This window comes from Sciurus vulgaris (genome assembly GCF_902686455.1).
Source record: "Sciurus vulgaris genome assembly, chromosome: 11".
Taxonomy (NCBI): domain Eukaryota; kingdom Metazoa; phylum Chordata; class Mammalia; order Rodentia; family Sciuridae; genus Sciurus; species Sciurus vulgaris.
The window spans coordinates 123,973,967-123,994,618 of NC_136472.1; the positions used below are offsets into that span (position 1 = coordinate 123,973,967).

At 36.2% G+C, this 20,652-nt stretch overlaps 1 long non-coding RNA gene across 1 annotated transcript in view; it reads right to left on the reverse strand.

Moving 5' to 3' along the window:
- Positions 1-20,652, reverse strand: part of LOC306639301 — a 71,083-nt gene that overhangs the window by 16,969 nt on the left and 33,462 nt on the right. The gene's annotated exons all lie outside the window — the stretch shown is intronic.

The following is a 20,652-nucleotide window of genomic DNA, read 5'->3' on the forward strand; positions in this document are numbered from 1 at the left end:
ACAGAGACTTCATTATCACTAAATGGACTGTGGAAATCATTCAGACTCAGGTACCAATAATAACTCCATAACTTCCTTCTATGAGACCTCTAATCATCATTACTCAAGAAATCAGCTTTTAAGGATGTTGAGATTAATTTGAGAAAAGATGTGTAAAATGCCTAGTACACAGATCACACTAGATTAAATTTACTAAAATTATTATGAACTAGATCAATGGAAAGTGTGGTCATAAAACAAGGAGACTGTAGAGCAGCATATGAGAGTTCATCTTCACCATAAGATGGTTTTGAACATGCTGCTCAGGAGGCAACCCCCACAGGCAGATGCAACACCAACAGAAAGCAACAGTTGCAACTTCGAGGAAATAGACATTGCTCTTACTACTCAAATGGTGACATTTGTGCCCTGGAAGGCATCTGTTCACGGTAAGAAAAATTCCTCTTAAAAGTCTAGCTCATTTTTATTATGTTGGACCCTAGAATGGAAATAGATACTCTTGTAGATAAGAGTGTGGATTTTCAGTTCACATTGCCAAAATTCAAATCATAGCTCTGTTACTCAGATTCAGCTATATAATTTAAAGGGCCCCGTCCACATGAAAATGCAAGGTCCCTTGTATAATACTTGGGGAAAATGCCATGAAAGATACTCACATTTAAAGTTTTTTTTTTTCTTTATCTTCCTCAATATCTCTCTCTCTCTCTCTCTCTCTCTCTCTCTCTCTCTCTCTCTCTCTCTCTCTCTCTCTCTCTCTCTCTCTGTCACACACACACACACACACACACACACACACACACACATGCTCATGCATATGCCATGGTGTTTGATTTACTATTTAATGAAATGCTAAGTGAAGAATTAAAATTGTAAACGGCACATAATTTGCCATTCATCTTTATATTATTCAATATTAGTTTGAATACAAATCTAAGATCATTTGTACACAGAATCACAGTTTTAGTCTGCCTTCTGTATATGTGCCTTAACAGAATATTACAGACTGTCATTTACCAAGAAAAGTTTATTTGGGTCTTGATTCTGGGGGCTGGGAAATCCAAGGGTATGGGGACAACGTTGGTATGGTAGGGTTTTCATGCTGTTATTATTTCATGGTAGAAAAGCAGAAGAACAAAGCAAGCCTGTGTTCAGAGGAGATAGCTTTTATAAGAAAGTCACTCCCAGGGGAACTAACTCACTCCCTTGAGAACAGCCTTAGTCCATTCATAAGTGTGGAGACGTTCATGATCTAAACACCTCCATTGGGCCTTACCTCTCAATGCCTCCAGTAGGGATTAACATTCCAATATCTGAACCCTCAGAGGACACATTCAAACCATAGGAATTACTGAAATTACACAGTTATGTTATCCAGGGGAGGGACATGAGGAAGAAGGGCTAGGCCAGGGCATCTGGGCGTTCTTGTTTCTTAGAATCCCATTACCTTCTTCTGCATTCATTGTAAGTTCTGCTTTGAACCGAATGTGTGGGATGCCAGTGTCCACACTTACCTGGGACTTGCTCAATTTCTGTGAACTCCCATACATAATTCCACCAGAATTATGTATTCATATGACTTGAGCAACATGGTACAGAAGATATTGGCATTGCGCACCCTGCTCACATGCACACACACACACACACTTGTCCATCTTCAACTATAAGACACAAGATCAAGTGAAAAATTGTTAAGTACTCTAAAATAACAGCAAAGCACTAAAACAAAGAGGGGCCCTCCTGAGAATGGTGCCCTTGGCATTTGCACCATGAAAAACCAGTTCTGCATTTAACTGGCTATGTGACCTCAAACTAAAGCTGTCTGTGTCTCTCTTCCTTCTTTTGAAATTCAGCAAAATGATCTTTCCTATCTTCTAAATTTTTAGTGAAAAACAAATTAATGTGGACAGTGCTTGAATTTTTGCTTGATACCTAGCACAAGATGACTAATAACTATTAGTATAATTTCATCATCATCTTCAAAAAGATTTTTAGGGCACTTAGGGTTTTTGATATATGGCCTTAAAATGATATTCAAGAATGATCTTTGAATTTAATATATCTATACCACCTTTGTCCTCAAATTATCACAAGGATTATGAATTACACATTATAATTTGGTTTTCTCTATATTGACATAATTGATATTCTAACCAGAAATTTGTGGGTACTGTCCTGTGGGTCGTATGACATTCCTGGCCTCTACCTAGGAAAAGATAGTAGTAATCCCTCCCAAATTAGAACAACCAAAAATGTCTTCAGTTGTTGCAAAATATCCATTTTCGATCTCCCCCTCCCATTGAGAGCCATTGATTTGTGATTAGTGTGACTCCCTCAAAGAACTTTTAAAGCTGTCTTGCCCAATGAGTTCAAGGGTCAAACAACACCCACCACATGTAGTGCCAGCTCAATGCTCTCAAATGCCAACATAGCAAGATCCAAAAACAGTAGCCTCCTTAGCTCCACTGCGTCCTATAGCTGCCTACTTATTCCTCTTGCTTACTAAGGAAGGAAGATTAAACTGCTCAAAAGAAGGAAAGAAAAATGGAAAGGCTCATTCAAATCTGGGAACTGTCAAATCTGTGATAAGCAGGTCCTAGAAGGAGACAGAAGTGAATTAACTCTGGTTCCCAGGCTGGAGAGAACTAGGGGGTATTATTGTCCAGACTGTGCTCTGGACCAGCTCTCTCCTCCCCCGCTGCAGACGCTCCTTGGCATGTCTCTGCTCAGACAAAGCCCTTATGGAAAGTAACATGAGGACTGCGCTGACTCCAGTGAGCTTGATTTATCAGGACTACTGGCATTTGCAAAAGCAAGTGATCTGTTTGGATGAGATGTTTCCCAGGCAAAAAGAAAGGGGAAAAAATCTGGCTTGATGCTTCCTGCTCTTGTAACTTCTGAATGTCACTGGTTCTCAGCAGAGCGAAAACGATGGGGATTCCTTGTGCAGGAGACTCTAAGTGTCTTAGGCATGCCTCACCCACAACGCCCACACCCTCTCAAGCACGTTTGTTTCCTTATACGGGGAATGTTGATAAACTCACCGCATTCTACACCATCCTGACTTTGCTTTCTCTCTAACCCTGCTCCCCGCACTCTCCTCACGACGCCCTCCCCGCCCCCTCCCCTAACTCCAGGTCTACTCTCATCTGTTTTCTGTTAGGAGTTCATTTTCAGAGTGCAGGCTGGTGGAATCCGGAGTTCAGACCCCCTCCAGGGATGAGAGTCCTGGGGCTGCTGAAGGTCCCTTCACTCCGTCCCTGCCACCTCCCCCTCCTTTCCCTCCCTATGCCCCATTCGCCCTTGTGCAATAATATGCCGGAGCCCACATCTGTTTCCAATTCCATGTTCATTTGAACTGCTCTGGGAAAATGGAAGCTCTCACTAAAGGCTGGGATCTTAAAGCAACAGCATGAATACAAACAACTTTATTTGACCAACAAAGGAATGTGTGTGCGTGTGTGTGTGTGTGTGTGTGTGTGTGTGTGTGTGTGTGTGTATTTCCATATCCAAGCTGGAGTTATTTCATTGAAGATCATTCCATCTACACTGGTTCCTGGAGGAGACAATATGTAATCATGGACTCGGAATTCCTTAATTTGGGGTTCTAATTGTCAGCTCCTTCCCGATACCCAATCTGGGAATGTTGCCCGAATTCCACGATCTGACTAAATAAGAGTAGATGTTCCCAGACTTCTATCTTAGTCTACAGTTTATTGTCAGAACACAACTGGAGATTTTTTTTTTTTTTTCTCTCATTAAAGCAATAATGTAAGGGAGGAATTTTTTTTTTTTTTTTTTTTTGTCTTTGGTTTATTGCCAAAGTAAAAGATGAATTATATATGACCTGTCTTCTAGCATGTAAACTACCGGTACATTCATCTTTCAGGGAGAACACACAAAATATCTTCCATAGAAAGGTGATGCTTTGTTCCCAGCCAAATATTTTGCCTCTTCTTGGAAAAAGTGTATTTGACCATAATTGTGAAACTATTAACCTATGGCTTACAGGTCACTGCAAATTTGTTGAGAGAATGAATGATAAACACTTTCAGAATCTAGAAGTCTTAGAAAAACAAGATTTGTCATCATAAAAAAGAAAACTTTTGATAGGAAATAGCCACAGGAAAGAGTGTGCACCATGTAAAGAGGACTGGGAAATCAAAGGTTGCCTACTGGTAGTGATATAAATGATTCCATTTCATCATTTTTATAGTAACAACCTGAATATATGTAGTTGTAGGTTGTTTGATTGGCATTAGAGTCACAGGTGAGAACTAAGCTGACCATAAGGAGTGTGCAGCCATTCCAGAACCATTAATTTTAATTTAATAATCATAAATTATATAAGATATAGCAATAATGTACTATTCACTTATTTCATACCAAATATAACAATATAGAACATACTACCCTAACACATTTGAGGAATATCTACAAATTTATATGAAATATATGTTTTATATATATGTGTATATTTAACAAATATTGGGACAGTATATATGTTAGTAAGCTTTATATATATATATACACACACACATGAATATGGATATGGATATTATATACATCATAGAAGCAATATAAATATTTTGAATTAGTGCATACAATATATTTAAATATAGCATATTATCATAAACTATAGACGTTCATTGAATCATTATTCAGTGAGGCAGTAGAGCCTACTAGTTTAGAGTTTGGATTCTGATACCAGACATTTTAAGTTCCAATCTTGTTCAAATCCATTTAGTAGTTGGATGCCTTGGTAAGTAATTAGCTGGGTCATGATTTCCTCATATGTGATATAGCTGTAATGATATTAGCTACCTGAAGGGGATCTTAAGGTATTTTAATAAACTGATCCTCGAGAAAAGCTTCACAGCATACACTAGCATGTGGTTAGGGTTTGATAAATGTTAGCTATTACATGCTCCATCCACACAATTATTGGAGTTATGACCTAGTGAGGGAGACAAGCAACCAAATGAGGGGTCAAGGAGAAGGTGTCCTTCATGGAAGGAGTCAATGAGATGCCTTCAGCCCAGCCCTGACTCCTTTTCAAGATAGTTCAAGAAAAGTTCCTTAATTACTAAGTAGCGCTACTATTTATTTGACAACTAAAACCAGTCATACTATCAACTTCCTCTATTTTTCATTTTGTCTTACTTCAAATGTAGAATATAATCAGCTCATTTTTCACCAAAAGTTAGTGAATTTAGAGAGAAAATGGATTTAGGTATTTAAAATATTACCCAGTAGATTTGCTACTTAAACACACACAAACATACATACTCACACATTTCTTACATGCAAGTCAGCTACAAAAAAGAACTCTATGTAGTGTCTACTCTTAAGGTGTTAAACTAATTGTAAGTTAGTATTAAATTTGAATGTGTCAGAACCTCCACAACCTTGATCCAGCCTTTGGTTGGAACTTGGGTTTGATTAAAAGAAGTCTCTTTCTCTCTAAGAAGCCTTTAGATAGGGTTTCTACAAAGCTAGTGCTAATATAATTTCTAATATAGTATTGACAATTAATAATCTCAATCCTCCTTTTAGACTCAACTTGGTTTAACCTACAGATCAAGAGGGTAAATAATCTGAAGGTTTTCACATGAGAAACAAAAAAATTTGTCTACTGCAGGGCTTGTTAGAGTTTAGGGTATCTTATCACAAGACTCACACACATCCCATACTTAATGCAAATGAATCCAATTGTGCGCAATATAGTCCATAAGAATTGGAAATCGTATAGGAACTTAGAAGTTTCCTTAAACAAGGACAAAATGACCTTGAAGAAACAGTAATTCTTTACTGAGCACTTTTAAGGAAAAGGCTTCTATATAATCTTTTTATATACACAAGAAAAGACAAAATTGAAAAAGACAACTCCTAGATTAATGAGAAAGGAAAATATTGGAAGACAAAATGGTATTAATTCTGCCCAAGAAGGTAGGAAAATTAATCATAGGGGGAAATATGTGTACTCACACCCACAGCCAATAACTGTGATAGGATTGGAGAAGATGAGATAGACAGAATAAAAACATTCTTGAGGTGAGTAACGGAGCAACAATTTAATGTGTGGGTTTCAAAAAAGAGCTTTGAGTTCAAATATCAGGCTATCACTTTTGAGCTATGTGACCATGGGTAATTTGCTTATGATAATGAACTTTAGCTTCCCTGTTTCATGCATGAACTACAGGATGGTTCTTAGAGTGACTGACAATTGTTTTCATTGATCTCCTTGTGACATAACCCAACACATGGGAGTCATGGAAGCTGTGCCAACTGTTCTCACAGGGACTCAGCATGGCATAAAAGAAAGAGTTGACTACTGTGATAAGGTGAGTTTCAGAGATAGGCTGAACAGATATGCTGTTCTATAGTCTTTGACTCGGTTGCCTCATTTTAAATAAACATTGGTTATTAATACACACCACATATAATATCAACATGGGTTAAATCACACAGTCTCTGGCTCGTCATGCCTGTTAAGTAGAGGTAGATATTTTTATCAGAACAGAGCATTAAGAGTACTATGTCTCCCAGGTCCCTCACTCAGCTTCCTCCCAGGACAACCACAGAATGCTGATACTCGAGAAACAGAAAACCTCACTCAGGTGAAGAGGTAGGAGGGCTTTACTGAGAGGGAAATTTAAAAGGTTGAAAACACTTTTCCAGCCAGTAGCAAATGTTCAGATACTCTATTTCCCAAAATAGCTCTGGACCCTGAGGCCCCCAGGAAGACAGGCTAGCTTCCCACTTTAATAGTGCATGACAGACAAATGGCTGCCACGAACAGAGGAGCAAGAGAAATGTGTTTGTCTTCCAAGGAAAACTTATAAAATAATTGGTGAGGGGGTCTTCTAGGGTTACTTTAAATGTATAAACTGTTTATTTTTGCAGGACTGATTGGGAAGGCCTGGAGAAGGGCTAATGCACTTGGGTTCAGTGTTTATTCCTCCTGAGAGGCTGAACCCAGAGTTCACGGCTGTGCAGTCAACCTCTTTCTGGAATAGATATTATTCCCCCATCTTCTGCCAATGGCACAAAGCCATATCATCTCACCCCATTTCCTCCCTTTTGAACCCAGTGGGTACAGATAGAAACTATCACTCTTGAAGTCCATGCCTAGAAGGAATGTAAGGGAGTACTCTGATACATGGATCCCAAAATTTTCCCTCATACTCCCACTAATTAGTTGGGGGAAGGAGTTGACTGTTTTCAATCAACTTTGTATTAAATTGAACTTGTCCCTGCATTAAGACTTAATGAGGAATATTTTTTTCCAAAAACTTCATCATGATTAATAGTTATTACCATAAAAATATGTTCATTTTTGAGCATAAACATATTGTGAAGTCTGCCCAATAGTGTTAATAATAATGGCTAACACTGAATGAACACTGATTAGGCACCAGGTCTCATTCTGAGTGCTTGATAAAGGTTAATTTATTAATTCTTACTTTAATTATTCTATGTGACTAAACATTACCAAGCCTACTTATAGATAAGGTAGCAGAAGTACAGAAAGGTTAAGTGTCTTGCCCAACCTTCTTTTGACCTCTATTGTAGGAGGTCACCTTTTTATTTTGACCATAGAAATTTATTACACAGAGGAGCATTCTGGAAATGTTAGAAATTCTGTAAACTCATGAGATCTAACTTCCTGCCCTTGGAGGAGGGTCTCTAACCTGATTTGATCCTACCTTGGTTGAGCTGTCTCGGACCTAGAGGCAGGAAATGCTCTGGATCTATTTCTATGTTATTTAGAAATCTCTTTACTACTCACTCCCCTATTAGTCCAATCTCCTATCAGTTGAGTATCTCTTTACTAGAAGCCTTCTCAGTTCAAATCACTGGTACTTCCTGTGTGCTGGGAACATTCCCTGGTCCTTCCACAACTCCCCTTTCTGTGTTCTGCTTCAGCCTCTCTTGACCCTAGTGTTCCTCAAATCCTCCACTCATGTTCTCACCTGAGAGAATTTGCATTGCCCCTCTCTGCCTGCAAAACCTTCCCCGCAGATATCCAACTAGCTTTCTCTCTTATACCCCAAGTGTCATGAAATAAAAGCCACCTGTTCTTAAGCTCTTATTTAAACATCACTGTCTCAGTGGGGCCTCATGGGCCAACCCTTCCCTATCTTCCTCCTTTTTATTTTTTTCTCCAGAGAACTTTTCATCAGCTGGTGTAGTGTATCTGTTAATCTGTTTGCTGTTGTTGATCTACTTTTCTTCCCTCACTACAAGTTTTGTGAAAGATTTTTGACTGTCTTCGTCACTGCTGTACCCTCAGACCTAACACAGAAGCTGACACACAGTCTGAGTTAATAAATGCCTCTAGAATAAAAATAAACCACTGCTATAGACATTCAGTGCTATTTTAATCCTGTGAACAAAGAATACATTTCTCCTGAATCCATAGATTCTCATAGGGAATATACTTTATTATCCTTTGAGGAATATCTTCAATAATATTTCAGTAAACACAGCAAGGAATTCCATGATGTATTTTAATAACATCTCTTAAAATAAATCATGAATGCTATACAAAAGTATTATGCAGTAAAAGCCACTGAGAACTGCCCTTTACATTTTTAAAAACAATACTTTATTATATATCAATTATTAGTAATCTCTTTTGAAACTGTTAAGAACTTATTTTCTAAGAAAATTCAACAAGATGTGCATAAATTTATTTCACTCTGTTGCAGTAATATGCATTATAAAATACTACTTTATTGCTTTTTTCCTCAAAATTCATTATGGCTCTGATTTTGTTGCCTAGAATCTTACCTCTTGAGTTCCCAGGGTCCTGGACCTTGTCTTGGACCTCCTCCCCAGAGAATGAAGTACCACAGCCTTCGCTCTGCTCCTAGCAACATCTTGCCATAGCACATCCTTCACAGATGAGCTTTCTGACCTGATAGATCAGACCCTCTTCCACTTACCTCAGATTCCTCAAACCACATTTTAAAATCATAATGAAATACAATCTTGTCCCCAGATGCCCAGGTGTGAGATTAGCTCCCAGGCCTGTGATGATATAGAAAGGTATTGACAATGTTAAGAGGTAGAGCCTAGTGGGAGGTCTTCCAACGTTGGGGTGTACTCTCCAAGGAGACAGTGAGACCTCGACCCCTCCTCTTCCTTTCTCCTGTTGCTACCCTATCTCAAGCTGAAAGGTTTTGCCGCCACCAAGCACTGTTTCATCATAGGATCAAGAGCAAAAGGATCAACTGATTATCGACTGAAACCTTCAAAATTAGGAGACATAATAATTTCTTCCTTATAAGGCAATGTTCTCAGGTATTTGTCAGAATAACAGAAAGTTGACTAACAGTTCTGTTGCTCAGTTTTATTTTACCACATTTTCCCTAAGCTATCCCAAGAATTCCTCGTAAAATCCATCACTTGTCTCAAATGATTGCCAGCAGAAAGGATTCAATCTGTGTATACATAAATGAAATAATTCTCAGAAAATATACAGAAGTAAATATTTATATCCTGAAACATTGGGTAAAAGTAATTGGCACTTTAGTAAGAATGAACATATTTACTATAGCTACCAAAAGATTTAGATTGTAGAGAAATGATATCTGTTGTTTATGACCTAAAAATATGAAAAAGCCTTTTGGAGGAGATAAAAGAAAAATCAACATTTTTTAAACACTAAGACATTTCAAGTCCTACACATCATCATTCTGTTCTTTCCAGTTGTTTGAATATGTTCTTTTTAGGTATACATGACATGTTGTACATACATGGAGTGAAACTTCCCGTTCTGTGGTTGTTCATGATGTGGAGTTACACTAGTCATTATGAACTAGGAAAGTTATGTCTCATCTTTGGTAGTTAAAAATAGCCCTTATTCTTCATCCAGGAACTCAGAAAAGTCACACAAAATAGACTGTAACCTAACTCAAAGTGTGGAGGGTGAATTGGGGCTGTACCTGTTTATTTCTGATCCATGGGCAAGAAAACAAATGACTTTTTATTGAAAGCCACACAGAGTTTCTCATTGAGTAAATGAAATCCCAAATTTGGTCATGACTTTCTGGCCTACAATTTTTTGGCCCTAGCAATTTCCAAGTTCCTGAATTCATATCAAAAAGAAATGGCTTATTAAAGTGGTGAAACTGCTCTTTCCTAATGTCCCCTCAGTGTGGACAAGGTGCATGTTGGATAAGAGAGAGCCTCCCAGAGAGTAGAACTGGGTAACCTAAGAGTTCCTGGGCAATCACAGAACTCTCTACAGTGAAAAGGCCGGGAATCCTTGCTATACGTTTCTGGGGAAAACAACCCTCCTTATTATTTGAACAAATATTTGAGTCACATCTCCATGTTACTTGCAACTGAAATGCCTTAACATTCTAAATGACCACGTATATTAGTAGGTACTTGGGAATAGTGAAATTGTTGTAAAGAAAAAATATAAAGTAACTTGAAGTCATGTTTAAGGAATGAAGAGAACTTCATCATTTAAAATAGACAAGGGTCAGGCAGTTCAGGCAGAGGAAATGGTGCTTGTGAGGGCCCGGGTCATTTGGGGACAATGATCAGAAGACCCAAATAAAAGAGTGTGGCTCATCAATGTTCATTGATGCTCAATTCACCATAGCCAGATTGTGGAACCAACCTAGATGTCCTTCAATTGATGAATGGATAAAGAAATGGAAAATTACTCAGCCATAAAGAATGATAAAATTATGGCATTTGCAGGCAAATGGATGAAATTGGAGAATATCACGCTAAGTGAGATAAGCCAATCTCAAAAAGCTAAAGGACAAATGATCTTGCTGATAAGCGAATGAGGACACATAATGGGGGGTGGGAGGGGTTAGCGTTAGTGTTAGTGTTAGGGTTAGGGTTAAGAAGGATGGTAAGAATGGAGGAAGGAAGGTCTGTATAGAGGGAAAAGAGGGGTGGGGGAAGGGAAAAAAGTAACATAATGAATCAAACAACATTACCCTATGTAAATTTATGATTACACAAATGGTATGCCTTGACTCCATGTACAAACAGAGAAACAACATGTATCCCATTTGTTTACAGTTAAAAAAAAAAAAAAACAGTGTGACTTTAAGACAGAGTAAGGTTAATGGAAGAAGAATGAAGTGGGACCAGAGGTATAAAAAAGGCAAAAAATATCTTTATCCTGAAAGCAAAGCTATGCCTGGAGCAAATTGTGTAGTCAGGATTTTTTAAAAGACAGATAAATAATTAATTGATAATGACATGATAAAATCAATCCACCTAATTTCATAAACAATTAACTTATCCAAAATAATTTTTGAAGTTAAAAGAGTGGCAGTCCTGCTTTGATTGTTAATATGTCCCTGGGGTCTGGCAGAATAATTGCAGTGTAGCAGGGCACCTCCACTATTGGCTGAATGAGCAAGGGGAGGAATAAATAGCATGACTGTGGTCTGAGTGTTCAGTCCCACCACATTTAGAATTTATAGCTAAGTTTCCTCTATCTAGTAGCTTATAATTTGTTTTTCTTATGTTAAATTTACCATGGAAGATTTTCTGATTGAAGAAAATAATTGTCCTCAGGTACTAAATTTTTTATTATCAACTATAGGCTTTTTTTAAATGTTCCCACAGGCAAGTACTCAAAATTTAAGACTAGTTTATAAAGGTTTCAATGCACACTTTAATGATGCTAGACTACAGACCTTCAGAATTATAATAATCTAATTCTCCTTTGAAACATGCTTCACAATCCATATTAAGGGTTACCTTGGGAATTTGTTTGTACTGTGTCACTGTTGCTTATATTTTTGAGTCTGAAAGAGTAGAGAGATTCTACATCTTTAGAAGGAAGTGAACAAACCTTTAATTTTAAAATCAAATCAAAATTCTTAAATTTCCAGGGTGGACAACATCTCTAGGTGAATTCTCAGAAGCATCCTTTCTTCCTCTTCTTTCCACCATGTTGACCCTAAATAAATGGTGTCTCACCACATCCCTCCATTCCCATCTCTGCCTGTCAGAAATAAAAATAAATTCACAAAGAAGGAATATAACAAAATGACCAAAATTCTCATTTTTTTAAAAAAGCAAGAAAAAAATTTTAATGTGAAATAATAACCAAAGACATTAATGTGGTTAGGAGGCACAACAGTAAAGAGATAAAATAGCATCTAAAACATACGAGAAAATGCTGAGAAATTTTAAAAAAATACTTGCAGATTTAAGAAAGAACAAACTTGAAGTTTCAGAAATTAAAAACAGCCATTGAAACACAATGTCTTAGAAAGCAGATTGGACTAAAATAAATATATAACTCATCGCCTATGTGATAAATACTAACAAGTTAAACATAGTGGGACAGTGAAAGATGGAGAAAATGAAAATATGAAAGAAGAACGGGAGAAAGAAAGTTGGAACTTGCAGCACTGGCTACATGGTCTGGGAATTCCATGAGAAAATAGAAAGGGGGAGAAGAGATTTTCATCAACACATGGCAGAGAAATGTCTACAAATGATGGCACATCTAAATGCTCAGGTTCATGAAAATAAAGTAAAAATAAAATAGTTCAAAGATGTGTCAAGGCACACTGCAATTACTTGAGGAAAATAAAAGACAACAAAAGTAAACTGAAAGTTGATTTACCAGGAAACAGCAAATAAACAGCTGGAAGATTTCTTCACAGTGAAAATTAAAAGCAATACACCAGGTAGAACCCCATCCCCACTCACACTACCATCCAAAGGTAAAGGTGGAACGAACACAGGTTAAGAAACAAACAATCTTACTGAAAGTGTGTTTCTATAAATTTCAAGAATAAAATTGAATCCAGAACGAAACAATGTGAAAAGAAAATAATGATAAAGGGGGAAAGATAAAATATAAATGACAAATTGACTGTGAAACTCAATAAAGGAATGTAGATAGATCAAGATTAAAATGTACTAAGATTCTTATACTGTTTAGGAAGATAGAGATATTAACTTCAGATTTTGAGGTGCACTGTGCATATTAGAAACTAAAACATAATGACTAATTAAATAAAGATGGAATGTGCTACTTCCAAAATCACAGAGGGAGTTTTAAAAAGTAAAGAAAACAAACAGAACGAAAAGGTAATAAGAGTATAAAGAGAATGCTAAATGATGTGATAATAATTCAGCTACATAATTTATGAAAATAAATTGATTATACTTTCTGATTAAAAACAAAGATGTTTAGATTAGGTTTTAAAAAAGAAGTTATAAAGTTTATCCACTTTGACCAAACAAAATGATCGTCTTGCTTATTGACAGCTTAAACCTGAACGAATCAGGTAAAATAAACAAAAGCATCTGACCACAGAATTCAAAAGAGAACCAAATCAAAACTTGAAAGACAAGAGCAGAATGGCAGCCCTTTTTCATGTTGTTCAAGGTTGAGGATAGTTGCTGTCAGAGTAATATGTTGGGAAACTTCTACACCTGTACCAAAATGTGCTGTGTTTGTGACCTGATGAACAAGAAGACCAAGTTATAGAGCTAATATAAAGTGGGGGAATTGCAGAAAGGAAAGAACCAGATAAGGAAAATCCCAGATTCCTTTTAGAAACGTCCAAACTTCTAGATTACTTTTTAAATAAACACATGCAACAGAATGGAACTAAATCCCTCTCTCTCACCCTGCACAAAACTCAACTCAAAATGGATCAAGGACCTCGGAATCAAACCAGAGACCCTGTATCTTATAGAAAAAAAAGTAGGTCCAAACCTTCAACTTGTTGGCTTAGGATCAGACTTCCTTAACAGGACTCCCATAGCACAAGAAATAAAAGCTAGAATCAACCACTGAGATAGATTCCAACTAAAAAGCTTTCTCTCAGCAAAGGAAACTATCAGTAATGTGAAGAGAGAGCCTACAGAGTGGGAGAATATCTTTGCCACTCATACTTCAGATAGAGCGCTAATTTCCAGAATCTATAAAGAACTCAAAAATCTCTACTCCAAGAATACAAATAGTCCAATCAACAAATGGGCTAAGGAAATGAACAGACACTTCACAGAAGAAGATCTACAAGCAATCAACAGATATATGAAAAAATGTTCAACATCTCTAGTAATAAGAGAAATGAAAATCAAAACTACCCTAAGATTTCATCTCACCCCAATTAGAATGGTGATTATCAAGAACACAAGCAACAATAAGTGTTGGTGAGGATGTGGGGAAAAAGGTACACTCATACATTGCTGGTGGGGTTGCAAATCAGTGCAGCCATTCTGGAAAGCAGTATGGAGATTCCTCAGAAAGCTTGGAATGGAACCACCATTTGACCCAGCAATCTCACTCCTTGGCCTATACCCAAAGGACTTAAAATCAGCATACTACAGAGATACAGCCACATCAATGTTCATAGCTGCTCAATTCACCATAGCCAGATTGTGGAACCAACCTAGATGCCCTTCAGTTGATGAATGGATAAAGAAACTGTGGCATATATATACAATGGAATATTACTCTGCCATGAAGAATGATAAAATTATGGCATTTGCAGGCAAATGGATGAACTTGGAGGATATCATGCTAAGTGAGATAAGCCAATCTCAAAAAACTAAAGGGATGAATGATCTCGCTGATAAGCAGATGAGGACATATAAGGGGGGGTAAGAGGGGTTAGCGTTAGGGTTAGGTTTAGGGTTAGGGATAAGGAGGGTGGTAAGAATGGAGGAAGGAAGGTCTGTATAGAGGGAAAAGAGGGGTGGGAGGGGTGTGGGGAAGGAAAAAAAATAACAGAATGAATCAAACAACATTGCCCTATGTAAATTTATGATTTTTAATTAAAATAAATTTTAAAAAAAGATAACATAGGCAATAAAGGCAGGTCAAAGGCCAATATGTTGGCATAATTGATAGAAGCTAAAGATTATCTGAGAAACAAAGAAGTGTTAAAAATTTTATGTATGTGGAAAATGTTAAAGTTTTTAATATTTAGGAATAGTTATCAATATATTAAAGTAATTACAATGGAAGTGAGGTGGGATAAATCAAAGTATCCATCTGCCATTATGGCCTATGCTACTATGTAATTCACAGTTGACACTTTGACTATATAAAACATCATATTTTTCCTTTTGAATATTAAATAAATAAATAAATAAACACATGTGGGGTACAAAGGAAACAATACCTTATGATAAACAACTAACTGGAATGGCATTTGAACTGACTCCCAAGAGCCAAATTGTACGGTCTGGGTTCACCCAGTGATACCTTTGCAAATAAAAAGGTGTAAATTTCTCAAGAAAAAGTCTCAAAATCCAGAAACTCCACAGTATGACATTCACATTATCCAGGGACACAACTAGATTACTCAGCATGTAGGGAATCAGCAAACTAAGATCCATTCCTAGGGAATTAGTAGAAGTCAATTCCAAGATGGCACAGATTGTTTGAACAGATGGGCAGATTTAATGTAGCTAAACAGCTCTGTCATGTAAAATAAAGGAAAATATGAGCATAATGAATTAAAATACTGACAATCTTGTGCTGAAGCAGAACTAAATGGAAATTTTAGAACTAAAAAACATAATAACCAAAATAAAAACTTAATGGATAATCTCAACCAAATAATAAAGTTGATACAGACCATCAAGGTAAGAAATTTGATCTGAAGAACAGAGAGAGAGAAAAAAATGGAACAGGGAAGCTTCAGAGGTCTGTGAGAAAAATATTAAATATTAAAAAATATAATGAATTTGAATCTAAGAAGGTGAGGAGGGAAGATAAAACAAAGACTATTTGAAGAACCATAAAGTTTAAAAAATTGAAGAAATTTAGAAATTTAAAAAATCAAGAAGATCAGCCAACCCAAGAAGTTGAACATGGAAATGATCATAGCTCAACCTTCACACACAAAGTGCTATGAACCAAACACAATGAGAATGTTTCAAAATCAGTCAAAGAAAATGACATGTTACACACAGGGAGAAAATGATTCAAATAACTGTAACTCCTCATAATAAACAATGAATGTGAGTCAAGAGTGAAAAAACATTTATTTCAGTAATCATGACTTAAACAAATTTTAAAAACTGGTGGGTATGAGAACTACACAACATAAAATATTTAATCTTCAACCTAGCTTTTCCATATCATGTCACAATAAAGTCATTAAGTCTGAAAAGATGGTCAACTGTATTCTCATCCTCACCTTATGTATTTGATGTTTGTTTGTTTTTAAATGTTTTCAAGTAATTCGTGGGTCAGAGCAGAAATTCTGTTGGACATAAAAAAATTTAGAAACGAATTACAATGAAAATATTAGTAAACTTTTAAAGGGAGAGTCATATTCATGTTTATTTTAGGGAGTAGGAAATATTAAAAATAATTTCTCAAGAATTCAGAAAATAAAAAAATAATTTGAAGAAAAAATAGATGAAAGAAAATAATAGAGATATTAACACGCACTAATGAAGTAAAACAAACAAAAAACCCAAAAGCAACAAAAATAATTGATACGATAAAATACATAAAATTTGGGTTGCTCAATATAAAATGGAACTTGCAAGCAACTAACCTAAGAGTGAAAATGTGATGTAATAATAGCACATAAAATAGACTTTATTGAAGAAAAAGGGGAATATTAAGAACATTATATAATAAATGTGAAAACTCAAAGTAGTAATTTTTCTAAAGAATTATGAAAAAGTACTGAAAAATTTTAAAAGACAAAGCAAATACATATTTAATATGATATTTTATTTAGAAAATGAATTCATACAGATTCCACTTTTGACCAAGGAGTAACAGAAACTATATTTACCTAGCCACCTGAAACAAATAAAAATAATGGATAAAATATCTGGAATAATTATTTTAAATACACTGGACTTCAGGCAAAAAAATAACATGAACCCTCAGAAAGATTTAGAAAAGAAATAAAGCCTAAGAATTCCCCAAATGTTTTGAGAGAATATATAGAATATAATTCTGGAAGCAGCAATCCAGAACAAGCCTGAAAAATTCCTGAGTTGAGGAGACAAAACTGCAAATCTAGGGTGATCAAGTTGGCTGGACTTTCCAGGAACGAGTAGCAGAAAGGAGAGAGACACAGAGGGAACACTAAAGAGACAAGCAGAAGATTATTCTTGAGTAAGTATTCAGTGTGTGTGTGTGTGTGTAAACTACAGGAGACAAGGGAAAGAGAATCCCAAATGATATGTGAGAATTGTAGTTGACATACACACAGTACTGGAATATTGCCTGGATTGTCCCAATGTAATGGACAGGAAAATTGCATAAGTTATAGAACATCAGGTAGAGGATTTGGAAGGGTCTTACCTCAAAAGTGGAATATAATTAGACCTAGACTAAATGCTGTTCTCACCCTACCTAAGAAGTCTTCAAAAGACCCAACAAACAAAAGGATCGAACTGTTTGCAATTGCTGTTATAAAATCTCAAAATAAAACTCAGGAATATTTGAAGAAAATATCCAGCACCCAATAATGTAAATGTCAGTATGTGGAATCTAATTAAAGATTACCAGACAACAAAAGGAAAATATCATCATAGTGAATCAAATGGGAAAAATATCAATCACGCATAACCCAGAAAATTGGCATAAATATTGGAATTACCAGACAAGAATACCTGCATTTTATGTTTTCAAAAGTTAAGTGGCTACCTGGGAAAAGTAAAGACAAAGTCATCCTTCTAAAGATGAAAACTGCAATGTTAGAGATTAAAAATGCACTGAATGGGATTAACACAAATTAAATATTAAATATGTGAACTTGAAGATGCACTATCTAAATGATTCCCAGGAAGGGCAGAAATAATTTAGCAAAGGGAAAAAGCACCAGTGAGCTAGGGAACAATTTCAGATGACCTAGCACATGGACCTTAAATCCCTAAAAATGGAGAAGAGAAAGAAGCAAAATAAATATTTAAAGAAATAATGGTCAAAATGTTTCAATTTTTTATGAAAACTGTAAACCCATAAATCTAAGAAACTGTTAAGACTATGGGAACTCTTAGAAATGAACTAAATGTATTTTGCTTTGTGAGATGGGCACAAGTTTTTGGGGACCAGGGCACAAGTTATAGTTTCAATATTAGTTGTCCCCCTAAAGCTCATGTGTGAGACAATGCAAGAAAGTTTAGAGGTGAAATGATTGGGTTGTGAGAATCTTAACCTAATTAGTGCCTTAATCCATTGATAAGGATTAACTGGGTGGTGACTGTAGGTAGGTAGGGTGTGAACAAAGTAAGTGGATCATTGGGGACATGCTTTTGGAGTATATATATCTGTCCTTGTTGAAGAGAGTTCTCCCTCCCTCCCTCTCTCTCTCTCTCTCTCTCTCTCTCTCTCTCTCTCTCTCTCTCTCTTTCTCTCTCTCTCTCTGCTTTCTGGTGACATATCCCCAGGTTCTTTCCTCTACCACGTATTTCCACCATGATGTTCCGTCTCACCTTGGTCCCCAAGGAATTGAGTTGGCTGTCTAGGGGGCTGAGACCTCTGAAATCATGAGCCCCAAAATATAATTTTCCTCTTTAAAATTGTTCTTTTCAGATCTTTTGGTCACATCATTGAAAAAGCTGACCAAAACACACATTTACCTTAAATCTCTAAAAACAAAGAAGAAAAGTAGCAAAAATAAATATGTAAAGAAATAATGATCAATAGATGAATGGATAGATAAATTTTGGTGTGTATGTGTGTGTATACACACACACACACACACACATTAGAGTTCTACTCAGCCTTTAAAAATATTAAAATTATCATAATTACTGGTGAATGGATGGAAGTGTAGAATATCATACTAAGTGAAATTGGCTGAACTCAAAAACTCAAAGGTTGAATGTTTACTGTCATGTGTGGCAGGTAGAGCAAAATAAAGAAAAGGGGGAGGGGAAGATAGAATAACATAAAGAACCAATCAACTATAAATTAATAGACAAGCGACAGGAAGTCTAGTAGAGCAGAGGAAGGATAATGGAAGGGGGAGGGTAAGACGAGAGGCAAAAGTAGGGGATTATTAACTGCAACACATTTCCATGCAAGCGTGAGTTTGTTGGGATGAATCCAACTACTATGTATGACTATAAATCTCTAATTTAGAAAAGATGGGACCAAAAAAAAAAAAAAAAAGGAAAAAATAATCAAAATGTTTCAAATTGTGATGAAAATTATAAACCCATAAATCTAATAAGCATAATAAACCTCAAGCAAAAGAAGCATGTAGAAAACTATACTAAGACATTATAATTGAATTCATCACTGTCCATGGTAAAGGGAAAATTCTAAAAATATCCTGAAGGAAATGAGCAAAACATGAAACAGAAGGAATGACAGCAGACTTATTGTCTGAAACAATGCCAGGATGAAGACAAGATAGCAACACATTTAAATACTAAAGAAGAAACTAATCCTAGAATATTGAACCAAGTGAAAATATCTTTCCACAGTGACCTAAAAAAATTGAAATAAGGCATCTCCAGAAGACCAAAGTTATAAGATATGATGGGAAATCCTTAAGGTAGATGAAAAAATGATCCCACACAGATGCATAGGTATACTCAAACAATTCATTTACCTAAGTGAACATATTAGATTTTTATTATTTGAATATCTTTGCAAAATAATTGGTTGTGGAAGAACATAATGTGACATGAAGTTTATAATATGTGTGATATATTAGATACACACACACACAAATAAAACACAAACTTTGGTAAGAAAAAAGAAAGCAGGTCAGTCACTCTCTGGGGCTTAGGCTGGTGTAAATGTTTAAGAAATCACAGAGAGAAATTACAAAATTAAAGGAAATATTTGGAGATTCTGGATGCTTCCATTATCTTGATCATTATCATGGTCTCATGGGTAGATACAAAAATCATACATTTAAAACTAAAAGCCTACAAATGAAGTTACTGTAAGGCTTTAAAGTACATTCAACCCATCTATCCAATAATAAATAATCTACTTTATAAATTGTTTCAGGAAATAGAAAATGAAGTAACAGTCTCCAAGTCATTTAACAAGACCAATATTACCTTGAAAGCAAACTAGAATAGGTGGCATGAGTAGGGGGAAAGATGGGTTATATTGAGCTTTAGGGCAGATCCCATACCTTGGTTTTGGGTCCTATGCTGAGGGAAAGGACTGAAAAGAACGTTCAATAGCACCTCCATGCACTTAGATTTACAAGGGTCCCTGAAATCCTCTACTGGCTCCAGGGGAAGGGCAGACCTCAGTCCCCCAACCTACATGTGCTCCAGCTGTTCTACTCTTGAAGTTTACCAAGCAAGCAACTGTTTAGAGACAATTTAATTGTAATGAGCCCTCATAGCTAAGTGGTCTTTTATTAGCCCAAACGGAGTCCCATGCATCAGGAGGGGCCACCTTCCCCTGACTCTCTCCCAGTCCTTCCCCATTAAAGTGAAATATGGCTTTAATATAGTCACACCTGGGGGAAGTGCTCTCTTGGTCAGCAGCCATGGATGCCCACCCTCCCCCATTTAAAGGTTGCCTCTTATTTTTTTTTATTTCTCAGGGCTGGATTTGGTAGCTTTTTTGAGTGATCAGATTTGTTTTAAAGTCAATAGAAACATAGCATATAAAAAGCAAAGTCACTGCACTTACATGCTTTGGAGCTGAATTCACTCATGATTTAAAAATGAAAAAAGTCAGGAGGA